Source organism: Pseudophryne corroboree, chromosome 11 (assembly GCF_028390025.1).
Source record: "Pseudophryne corroboree isolate aPseCor3 chromosome 11, aPseCor3.hap2, whole genome shotgun sequence".
Classification (NCBI taxonomy): Eukaryota; Metazoa; Chordata; class Amphibia; order Anura; family Myobatrachidae; genus Pseudophryne; species Pseudophryne corroboree.
Genome location: NC_086454.1, coordinates 175,157,875 through 175,170,799, shown reverse-complemented (window position 1 = coordinate 175,170,799; position 12,925 = coordinate 175,157,875).

Here is a 12,925-nt window from a genome sequence, read left to right as displayed (position 1 = left end):
CAGCGCCAGCAGCAGTAGGCGTTACACGCAAGGATGCATCGGAGGAATCCCAGGCAGGAGAGGACTCGTCAGAATTGCCAGTGACATTGCCTGCAGGACTATTGGCATTCCTGGGGAAGGAGGAAATTGACACTGAGGGAGTTGGTGGGGTGGTTTGCGTGAGCTTGGTTACAAGAGGAAGGGATTTACTGGTCAGTGGACTGCTTCCGCTGTCACCCAAAGTTTTTGAACTTGTCACTGACTTATTATGAATGCGCTGCAGGTGACGTATAAGGGAGGATGTTCCGAGGTGGTTAACGTCCTTACCCCTACTTATTACAGCTTGACAAAGGGAACACACGGCTTGACACCTGTTGTCCGCATTTCTGTTGAAATAGTTCCACACCGAAGAGCTGATTTTTTTGGTATTTTCACCAGGCATGTCAACGGCCATATTCCTCCCACGGACAACAGGTGTCTCCCCGGGTGCCTGACTTAAACAAACCACCTCACCATCAGAATCCTCCTGGTCAATTTCCTCCCCAGCGCCAGCAACACCCATATCCTCCTCATCCTGGTGTACTTCAACACTGACATCTTCAATCTGACTATCAGGAACTGGACTGCGGGTGCTCCTTCCAGCACTTGCAGGGGGCGTGCAAATGGTGGAAGGCGCATGCTCTTCACGTCCAGTGTTGGGAAGGTCAGGCATCGCAACCGACACAATTGGACTCTCCTTGTGGATTTGGGATTTCGAAGAACGCACAGTTCTTTGCGGTGCTACTGCTTTTGCCAGCTTGAGTCTTTTCATTTTTCTAGCGAGAGGCTGAGTGCCTCCATCCTCATGTGAAGCTGAACCACTAGCCATGAACATAGGCCAGGGCCTCAGCCGTTCCTTGCCACTCCGTGTGGTAAATGGCATATTGGCAAGTTTACGCTTCTCCTCCGACAATTTTATTTTAGGTTTTGGAGTCCTTTTTTTACTGATATTTGGTGTTTTGGATTTGACATGCTCTGTACTATGACATTGGGCATCGGCCTTGGCAGACGACGTTGCTGGCATTTCATCGTCTCGGCCATGACTAGTGGCAGCAGCTTCAGCACGAGGTGGAAGTGGATCTTGATCTTTCCCTAATTTTGGAACCTCAACATTTTTGTTCTCCATATTTTAATAGGCACAACTAAAAGGCACCTCAGGTAAACAATGGAGATGGATGGATACTAGTATACAATTATGGACGGACTGCCGAGTGCCGACACAGAGGTAGCTACAGCCGTGAACTACCGTACTGTGTCTGCTGCTAATATAGACTGGTTGATAAAGAGATGTCGTAGTATGTATGTATGAAGAAGAAAGAAAAAAAAACCACGGTTAGGTGGTATACAATTATGGACGGACTGCCGAGTGCCGACACAGAGGTAGCCACAGCCGTGAACTACCGTACTGTACTGTGTCTGCTGCTAATATAGACTGGTTGATAAAGAGATGTCGTAGTATGTATGTATGAAGAAGAAAGAAAAAAAAACCACGGGTAGGTGGTATACAATTATGGACGGACTGCCGAGTGCCGACACAGAGGTAGCCACAGCCGTGAACTACCGTACTGTACTGTGTCTGCTGCTAATATAGACTGGTTGATAAAGAGATGTAGTAGTATGTATGTATAAAGAAGAAAGAAAAAAAAACCACGGGTAGGTGGTATACAATTATGGACGGACTGCCGAGTGCCGACACAGAGGTAGCCACAGCCGTGAACTACCGTACTGTACTGTGTCTGCTGCTAATATAGACTGGTTGATAAAGAGATGTCGTAGTATGTATGTATGAAGAAGAAAGAAAAAAAAAACACGGTTAGGTGGTATACAATTATGGACGGACTGCCGAGTGCCGACACAGAGGTAGCCACAGCCGTGAACTACCGTACTGTACTGTGTCTGCTGCTAATATAGACTGGTTGATAAAGAGATGTCGTAGTATGTATGTATAAAGAAGAAAGAAAAAAAAACCACGGTTAGGTGGTATACAATTATGGACGGACTGCCGAGTGCCGACACAGAGGTAGCCACAGCCGTGAACTACCGTACTGTACTGTGTCTGCTGCTAATATAGACTGGTTGATAAAGAGATGTCGTAGTATGTATGTATGTATGAAGAAGAAAGAAAAAAAAACCACGGTTAGGTGGTATACAATTATGGACGGACTGCCGAGTGCCGACACAGAGGTAGCCACAGCCGTGAACTACCGTACTGTACTGTGTCTGCTGCTAATATAGACTGGTTGATAAAGAGATGTCGTAGTATGTATGTATAAAGAAGAAAGAAAAGAAAACCACGGTTAGGTGGTATACAATTATGGACGGACTGCCGAGTGCCGACACAGAGGTAGCCACAGCCGTGAACTACCGTACTGTACTGTGTCTGCTGCTAATATAGACTGGTTGATAAAGAGATGTAGTAGTATGTATGTATAAAGAAGAAAGAAAAAAAAACCACGGGTAGGTGGTATACAATTATGGATGGACTGCCGAGTGCCGACACAGAGGTAGCTACAGCCGTGAACTACCGTACTGTGTCTGCTGCGACTGGATGATAAATAATGACATAAAAAATATATATATATCACTACTGCAGCCGGACAGGTATATATATTATATAATGACGGACCTGCTGGACACTGTCTGTCAGCAGAATGAGTTTTTTATAGAATAAAAAAAAAAACACCACACAAGTGAAGTCACACGACGAGTGTTTAACTTTTTCAGGCAATCACAATATAGTATACTACTAACTATACTGGTGGTCAGTGTGGTCAGGTCACTGGTCAGTCACACTGGCAGTGGCACTCCTGCAGCAAAAGTGTGCACTGTTTAATTTTAATATAATATGTACTCCTGGCTCCTGCTATAACCTATAACTGGCACTGCAGTGCTCCCCAGTCTCCCCCACAATTATAAGCTGTGTGAGCTGAGCACAGTCAGATATATAATATATACATAGATGATGCAGCACACTGGGCTGAGCAGTGCACACAGATATGGTATGTGACTGTCTTGTACTCCTGGCTCCTGCTATAACCTATAACTGGCACTGCAGTGCTCCCCAGTCTCCCCCACAATTATAAGCTGTGTGAGCTGAGCACAGTCAGATATATAATATATACATAGATGATGCAGGCATGCAGCACACTGGGCTGAGCAGTGCACACAGATATGGTATGTGACTGAGTCACTGTGTGTACCGTTTTTTTCAGGCAGAGAACGGATATATTAAATAAAACAACTGCACTGCTGGTGGTCACTGTGGTCAGTCACTAAACTCTGCACTCTCTTCTACAGTATCAGCCTCAGGTCAATCTCTCTCTCTCTCTCCTAATCTAAATGGAGAGGACGCCAGCCACGTCCTCTCCCTATCAATCTCAATGCACGTGTGAAAATGGCGGCGACGCGCGGCTCCTTATATAGAATCCGAGTCTCGCGAGAATCCGACAGCGTCATGATGACGTTCGGGCGCGCTCGGGTTAACCGAGCAAGGCGGGAAGATCCGAGTCGCTCGGACCCGTGAAAAAAAACATGAAGTTCGTGCGGGTTCGGATTCAGAGAAACCGAACCCGCTCATCTCTAATAAATACGGAGGGGGATGCTGAGTCTCTTCAGAACAACTTAGTGAAACTAGACGCATGGGCAGCTAAATGGAGAATGAGATTCAATACCCACAAGTGAGGGGTAATGCATTGTGGTAGCAAGAACAAAAACAACACCTACATACTAAATGGGGTAATATTAGGGTATTCTGTACTGGAAAAAGACTTGGGTGTTCACCTAGGTAGCAAACTAATACCCCTTTTACACTCGCAGAAAAATCCTGGGATATTGCACGTGAACGCGCATCATCCCGGGATTCTTCTCAGTGTAAATGGGTACAGGGACAATTTCCCAGGACGAGCATCCCGGGATTTCATCCCAGGTCAAAAGCAGGGTTGAACCCGGGACCGTCCCGGGAAGCTGGGTAGTGTGAAAGGGCCCGTCCCGGGATTCACTACCCGGGACTGTTAAAAGGCCTCCGATTGGAGCTTTCATGGGCTCAGAAAAGATGATGTCATCTTTCAGAGCCCTGGGGAGCGTCCTTGATGCGTGTGAGGAAGGCAGCATGGCGACCTGGACAGACCTGGAGGTGAGAGAGTTGCTGAGCATTAGGGGAGAGGAGGAAATAATGAGGCAGATCACAGGCACAGTTAAAGATGCAGTAATTTATCAAAACATCTCCAAGATGCTGCAAGCCAGGGGAATCATCCGCACACAGCAGCAAGTATGGTACTCATCCTGGATGATATGAGGGCTCTCCTCCTGCGCAAATATTGGCGGCGACTAGCAGCCCTATCCAGCATAAATTGCGCCCTCCTCCTCCTCATGAAATATATGTGCAGTATACTGCACAGTGTGACAAGCTGCATCATGCTGTCAGTGGCTGTATGAAACATCTGCAAAGCAGAAAGAATCATGAGCTCAGGCATACACACTGTTACTCCGTCGGCCATGACTGCAGCAATGGTGTGAGCAGGCACCACCCCTCCCTTTGTTGACTAGTGTGACCTCATCAATGTGAGCCAGAAAAGGCCATTTCTAATGACATACATGTGCATTTGCAGGAATATCCCGGGATCAGTGTAAATGGGGCTGTCCCGGGTCGATCCCAGGTCTTAGTGCAGTGTGAAAGGGGTCAGTCGCGGGAAGGCATCCCGGGACGCATCCCGGGAAGCAACCCGGGAGTGACCCGGGAGTGCGAGTGTAAAAGGGGTATTAGTAGCAGTACCCAAAGTAGGATTGCAGCAAAGAATGCTAATAAGATATTAGCATGCATAAAACGGGGAATTGATGCAAGGGACGATAGTGTTATACTACCATTATATCAATCACTAGTGAGGCCACATCGAGAATACTGTGTACAATTTTGGGCACCATACTTCAAAAAGGATATCCTGGAGCTTGAAAAGGTTCAGAGGCGGGTGACCATACTAATCAAGGGAATGGAGAATCTGGAATAAGAGGAAAGGCTTGCAAGACTAGGCATGTTTACACTGGAAAAGAGGAGACTAAGAGGGGACATGATCAACATCTACAAATATATAAGGGGACAATATACAGAGCATGCACGGGACCTGTTTTTGATAAGATCAGCTCAGAGGACACGTGGGCACTCGCTTAGGTTAGAGGAGAGGAGATTCTGCACAATGCGGCGAAAGGGTTTTTTCACAGTATAGACAATACGTGTTTGGAATTCCCTGCCTGAGGAAGTAGTAACGGCAGACTCAGTCAACACCTTTAAGAATGGGTTAGATAAATTCCTAATGGATAAGGATATTCAGGGTTATAGTGCTTAGTCACGCACTATAGTTATTAAAACAAAACGGCTGTCATTAAAACAAAAAGGCTGACATCAGCATGAGGCAAAATTAGTCCTAAAAACTGCATAGGAGACCACCAATAGGTTGAACTCGGTGGACAAATTGTCTTTTTTTCAACCTTAGATACTATGTTACTATGTATTTGTATGTAAGTTGGTTCTACAGATTCTGAACCTGCCGTGGGAATAATCCTACCAGTGTGTATTTGTTAATAAATCCCATGGGAGGCAAATCAGCCAATGATGGCACCTTCTTGAGCTGTGTACACACGGCGCAATGCGCTGTTTGCCTGACACTGGCTATTCGATGAGGCCGGAGCCCAGCCCTGCCGATATAGTCAATGTTGGACTGCCTGTGCAGTATATCTTTTCTTGCGATGGCGCTCGCGTGGGACCGCGCATCAGCATCGCAAGCTGTGTTCACACAGTGTAATATGCACTAACTTTCCTTACAATTTTCACTATACAGGTTGAGTATCCCTTATCCAAAATGCTTGGGACCAGACGGATTTTGGATATGGGATTTTTCCGTATTTTGGAATAATTGCATACCATAATGAGATATCATGCTGATGTTACCTAAATCTAAGCACAGAATGCATTTATGTTTCATATACACCTTATACACACAGCCTGAAGGTCATTATAGACAATATTTTTTTATAACTTTGTGCATTAAACAGTTTGTGTACATTGAGCCATCAAAAAACAAAGGTTTCACTATCTCACTCTCACTCAAAAAAGTCTGTATTTCGGAATATTCCGTATTTCGGATATTTGGATATGGGATACTCAACCTGTATAGTGAAAATTGTAAGGAAAGTTAAGTGCATATCGCACCATGTGAACACACCTTATGAATTAGTTTTATTTGAGGGATATTGTTACCCTAAGGGATATGATTAATGACTCCCACTATTGAAATGATAATAGAAGGGGATTTAATGTTCAGGTTGTAGAGATATAGTATTCATATATTTCAAGAGACTATAGGGTCTATTTACTAAGCCTTGGATGGAGATAAAAAGCACAGAGATAAAGTGCCAGGCAATCAGCAACTACTTGGCATGTAACAGACTGCATTTGAAAAATGACAGGAGCTGATTGGCTGGTACTTTATCTCCTTGTGCTTTATCTCCATCCAAGGCTTAGTAAATAGACCCCTATATTCTCTACGGTGGTAGTCACAGTTTAACTAGAGATATGCGCCGGACCTGATGATTTGGATTTTTCAGTGGGATTTGCCAAACAGTCCTGACGGGCTTTGGATTTGGATTTTTTTTTTAATTGTAAAAAAATGCCAAAATCACATAATGTTTGTGTTTTTTCTGTCCCTAGTATGTTATTAACCTCAATAGCATTCATTTCCAGTCATTTGCAGACAATTTTGACCACCTCACAGTGTTGTTTTCATCCACTCTAGGTCAAAGTCTGCAGCGAGCTGGCTGGTTACTTACTAGTTACGACAGAGCAGCGGCACAAACAGATGGCAGATTGTAGCATATATATGAAACACTGCCACACAGCAGTGGGATAAATGAACGGTGGTGCAAGATGGAATTGTCCTTGGCCACTCCCACTCACCCTTCTGTTGGATACTAAACAGGACATGCACAGTTTTGCTGCCTTAGTGGTTTTTAGTTTTTGTACACCTCTAACGTTTGAGTGACAAGGTCTTTCCTTGTCATGAGAGGCAGAAGATGCCTCACCAACAGTTGCAGAATCACCAGTCATAAACATAAGCCAAGGCCTGAGTCTTTCCTTGCCACTGCGTGATGTGAATGGCATGTTGCAAATTTTAAGTTTTTATTTTTCTTACTGCTTGAGGTATTTTTTTTTCTTTACCAGTTGTGGAAACTCTCTATGCCCTTAGCAGCTGATTAGTAATAGATGACATTAAATCGGCTTAATGACTGGTGGCAGCAGCCGGTGCGCTAGTATTTGGTTCTGTAAACTGATTGTTATCCATTTTTCAATTTACAGATCACAATTCACAAATCAGGGGTGCAGTGCACACAACAAACAATGTAAAGAGCAAAGATTTTTTTTATTTTTTAGGCGGCTCAGCTTGTCCCACACTGCGTGGAGTCAGACCGCTTTCACACACGGTACTATATAACTATGGTGTACGGGGGCGTGGTCTGGCTGCTGAAGGAGGCAGCTGTGTATTAGTGGAGCTCCCGGGACCCACAGCAAAAAACGCTCAAACTGCACTCACCTAAAACCTCCTACCTGCCCCAACACCTTCTCTGCACTTCTTGTACCCCCTGCTGAGTCCCCCGAGGTACCGCGGAATCGGGGAGCAGTTTTAACTGCTCCCGCGGGTTGCGGCCTACGGGGATCACGGAAGCCGGGGCCTCGATTTTGACCTCCAGCTGGAGATGGTTCCAGGACCCGTTGCTCGGCCCGCGAATCTCCTCCGAAGCTCTGGGCCTCTCGCTGCCGCTAGCCGCTGACCGCGACTAAGCGTACCTCCCGGCTCTCTACTACAATTATAACACTCCCACCCGGCAGGGACCCGGAGAAGCGTCGCGCGGGGTGGAACAGGCGGGAGCCCGGCGGCCATCTTGAAAGCAAGGCCTGAGGTGTTTCTGTGAAGCCGGGGACTGAAATAGAGACTCCCCCCCCCCCCCCCCCCCCCCGGATCCGTTCTGACACTCGGCCGAGTGCTGCACTCCGGAGACAGAGCCTACACCTGCCCACATCGAGAGGCGGCGGCAGGCGGGGAAGGAGATCGCGGGCCGTGGAGACGTAAGCCCCTTGAACTTTCGCCCCTGAGGCGCGGCGGCGGTGACGGAGGTCCGGAATACCCGCGGACCAGACGGAGGCGACGGCTGGTAGGTTTTTACTAGCCTGCCAGTCCCTCGCCACCCGGCGGCCCGGCGGCATCCATTGCACCCCTCCCGCCCCCTGTCGCTCAGCCAGAAAGGCGCCCAGCTTGAGCCCGACATCCGAGGCCTCCACCACCCCACATCCGTGGGCCGGGGACTGAAGTTTGGAAGAGGCCCGGCCGTGAGTTCCGGGACCGGAACGAGACACGGCGGGCCCCAAGCACACGCCCTCGACCACCTTCCTCATCCAGAGGGCCCCTCCCCACATGTGGCAGGCCTAATAATAGCTTCTATCAGCACTCAATGTATGGGGGTATTCATTATTTAATATTATATACCCCAATAACACACAGCTCATTGATGTGAATACACCCCTTGGAGACCCTGCACCATTTATTTCATCATATCCCACTGTGCCTGCTGAGTCCCATAGAGGACCCTTTATGATTTACAGTTCTGATATTATACCTACTGGGACCAGTGGGATTAACTCCTAATCTTCAGTGGCAGTGCCCTTTGCGATTTATGTCTTGAGCTGGAGCTCCCTCTAGTGGCCTATCCATATACATAGTTATACATGTGTCACTCAGGTCCCATTATACTTACCTGAGAGAATCTGCAAAGGAAGTGGGTCGCTCCCTGGGAGCCGGCAATGCGGGCACCTCATGTCTACCTCCACATTACCGAAGAAGCAGGATCTGATGCCATTTATGTGCCTGTTATTCTAATAACGATCACCGATTAATGACGTGCTAGTGCCATTCCATTGGGAGTCACCATGCTATAGGCACTTCATAGCGCACCAAGCAATGCCAAGTCTACACTTATGATACCTCTTGCAATCAAGTATTCATCTACTCATTTTTAAGCATGGTTAGATCCGGGAAAAAAAAATGTAATACCACACAACCTAAGGAGACCGCGACCCAACCGGGAATGAGATCGTTCCTACAACCTACTCCCGCAAGGCTATCCGGAAACCTCTCTCCCTCCAGCCCGTCTTCCTGTCATTCTGCTTCCTCTGCTTCCCCGTCAATGATGGAGCAACCTATTTTACACACTCACAGCGATACCGCTCTTCAAGATATCCTGCAATTCATGAAAACACTCCCAACTAAGCAGGATATCCAAGATACCATGCAAAGGGAGCTGGCATCAATCAAACAAGCTCTCTGAAAGGGTAAACACACTGGAAGAGCACCGAGACTCCACTGATATCTTTCTGGGGTCCTTAACAGACGTTATCAAATCCCAGTCGGAAGAGATCAGATTGCTACGGTCCCGTGTATCGGATTTAGATAACAGAGGGAGGAGGAACAATATCCGGGTGAGAGGTGTTCCGGGGGAGGTCCCACAGGCGGGCATAGTGGATGCCTTGACGATAATCTTCAACACAATTCTGGGCAAAGACCCAGCCGCCGTCATAACATTTGATAGAGCCCACCGCGCTCTAAAACCAAGGGGGCTTTCCTCCGATCGACCCCGAGACGTCATATGTCGCCTGCATTATTACTCCCAGAAGGAAGAAATCATGAATAAAGCGCGTCATATTGATGACTTGAACTACAACGGCGACCCTATCTCCATTTTTCAAGATCTCTCCTGGCACACCCTACAAAAAAGGAAGATTCTCCGCCCCCTGACGGATGAACTCCGCAAGCGACAGCTGAAATATAGATGGGGTTTCCCTTTCAGCCTACAAGTATCTTCCTCAGGCAAGATACACTCTCTCCACACCACATCTGACCTCCCTACTTTCTGCTCCGGTCTCGGTCTCGCACCCTTAAAGGTCCCAGACTGGGACTTCACCCCCCCGGATCTACACCCACCACAGCCTTCAGGAGGGGGAGAGCCATGGCAAGTGGTCGGCAGTGCTCAAAAGAAATCCTCGAAACCACTTTCTCCACGCCAGGATCACCTCCCCACCTGAAGAAATTATCTCCCACTATTTCGCTCAATGAACTCTGCTGTTTTCTCTGGGAGGACTGAATATCCTGACTGTAAGGTACCGGGTGAGACACGTTACACGCGGCCTAGTGCCAATTTGACCTCGTTTTGCTGTGTTCCCTTTTCCTCCCCCTCCCCCCCGGTCTCATTCTCAGTCCTAAAATTCAGCGACGGGACTTTATTAGAAGTTAATTACTTGTTTCCACCTATTAATATTATTGGTTATTATAAGCTTTACTAAATTAGTATTGTACTATTACGATGTTTATGCTAAAAATAGTGCCTGTAGGGGTGACTCCCTTACCCCGATCCCGCATACGGCCACCGTGCCCCATGGGGATGCTGGTTAATATACCTACCAACTCCCCCATTGCGGATGTTACTATATTTACAATGTTTCTATTTTTTGTAACCTGCTCTTTTCTTCACTCTTTTTCTCCTCATTGTTCTTTTATGTTTTTTTATTTCTCTAACGTCCTAGTGGATGCTGGGAACTCCGAAAGGACCATGGGGAATAGCGGCTCCGCAGGAGACTGGGCACAAAGTAAAAGCTTTAGGACTAGCTGGTGTGCACTGGCTCCTCCCCCTATGACCCTCCTCCAAGCCTCAGTTAGATTTTGTGCCCGAACGAGAAGGGTGCAATCTAGGTGGCTCTCCTGAGCTGCTTAGAGTAAAAGTTTAAATAGGTTTTACAGATGCTGAAGCAAGAAGAGGTCTATAAATCGGCGGCAGAAGACTTTCCTGTCTTCATAAGGTAGCGCACAGCACTGCAGCTGTGCGCCATTGCTCTCAGCACACTTCACACTCCGGTCACTGAGGGTGCAGGACGCTGGGGGGGGGCGTCCTGGGAAGCAATGAATTTACCTTAGTTGGCGAAAAATACATCACATATAGCTCCTGGGCTATATGGATGTATTTAACCCCTGCCAGTTTTCCAGTAAAAAGCGGGAGAAGAGCCCGCCGTGAAGGGGGCGGGGCCTATCTCCTCAGCACACAGCGCCATTTTTCCCACACAGCTCCGCTGGTAGGAAGGCTCCCAGAATCTCCCCTGCATCCTGCAACTACAGAAACAGGGTAAAAAAGAGAGGGGGGCACTTATTTGGCAAAATAACAGATATAAGCAGCTATAAGGGATAGACACTTATTGTAAGGTTGTCCCTATACATATATAGCGCTCTGGTGTGTGCTGGCAAACTCTCCCTCTGTCTCCCCAAAGGGCTAAGTGGGTCCTGTCCTCTATCAGAGCATTCCCTTTGTGTGTGCTGGGTGTCGGTACGTGTGTGTCGACATGTATGAGGAGGAAAATGATGTGGAGGCGGAGCAGAGTGTCTGTAACAGTGATGTCACCCCCTAGGGGGTCGACACCTGAGTGGATGTACTGTTGAAAATTACGTGACAGTGTCAGCTCTATATAAAAAAACAGTGGTTGACATGAGACAGCCGGCTACTCAGCTTGTGCCTGTCCAGACGTCTCATAGGCCGTCAGGCAGATGGCAGATACAGACGCCGACACGGATACTGACTCCTGTGTCGACGGTTAAGAGACAACCGTGATTTCCAGTAGGGCCACACGTTACATGATTGAGACAATGGAAAATGTTTTATACATTTCTGATAATACGAGTACCACCAAAAAAGGGGTATTATGTTCGGTGAGGGAAAAACTACCTGTAGTTTTCCTGAATCTGAGAAATAAAATGTGTGATGATGCGTGGGTTTCCCCCCGATAACAATTAATAATTTCTTAAAAAGTATTGGCTGCATACCCTTTCCCGCCAGAGGTTAGGATGCATTGGGAAACACCCCCTAGGGGGGATAAGGCGCTCACACGCTTGTAAGAACAAGGGCTCTACCCTCTCATGAGATGGCCGCCCTTAAGGATCCTGCTGATAGAAAGCAGGAGGGTATCCAAAAAAAAAAAAGGTATTTACACACATACTGGTGTTATACTGCGACCAGCTATCGCCTCAGCCTGGAGGTGCAGTGCTGGGTTGGCATGGTCGGATTCCCTGACTGGAAATATTGATATCCTAGATAAGGATAGTATATTATTGCCTATAGAGCATTTAAAAGATGCATTTCTATATATGCATGATGCACAGCGGAAAAATTGCCGACTGGCATCAAGTATAAGTGCGTTGTCCAATTCTACCAGTAAAATGGTCAGGTGATGCGGATTCCAAACGTCATTTGGAAGTATTGCCTTTGAAAGGGGACATTTGGGGTCGGTCTTTTAGACCTGGTGGCCACGGCAACAGCTGGGAAATCCACGTTTGTACCCCAGGTCGCCTCTCAAAATAAGACGCCGTATTATCAGGGGCAGTCCTTTGTTGGCAAGCGGACAAAAGGTTCCTCTTTTCTGCTCGTGACAGAGGGAGAGGAAAAAGGCTGCAGAGATCAGCCAGTTCCCAGGAACAGAAACCCTTTCCAGCCTCTGCCAAGCCCTCAGTATGACGCTAGGGCTTTACAAGCTCAGGCACGGTGGGGGCCCGTTCTCAATGAATTTCAGTGCGCAGTGGGCTCACTCGCAAGTAGACCCCTGGATCCTTCAGGTAATATCTCAGGGGTACATATTGGAATTCGAGACGTCTCCCCCTCGCCGTTTCCAAAAGTCGACTTTACCGACGTCTCCCTCTGACAGGGAGGCAGTTTTGGAAGCCATTCACAAGCTGTATTCCCAGCAGGTGATAATCAAGGTACCCCTCCTGCAACAGGGAACGGGGTATTATTCCACACTATTGTGGTACCGAAGCCAGACGGCTCGGTG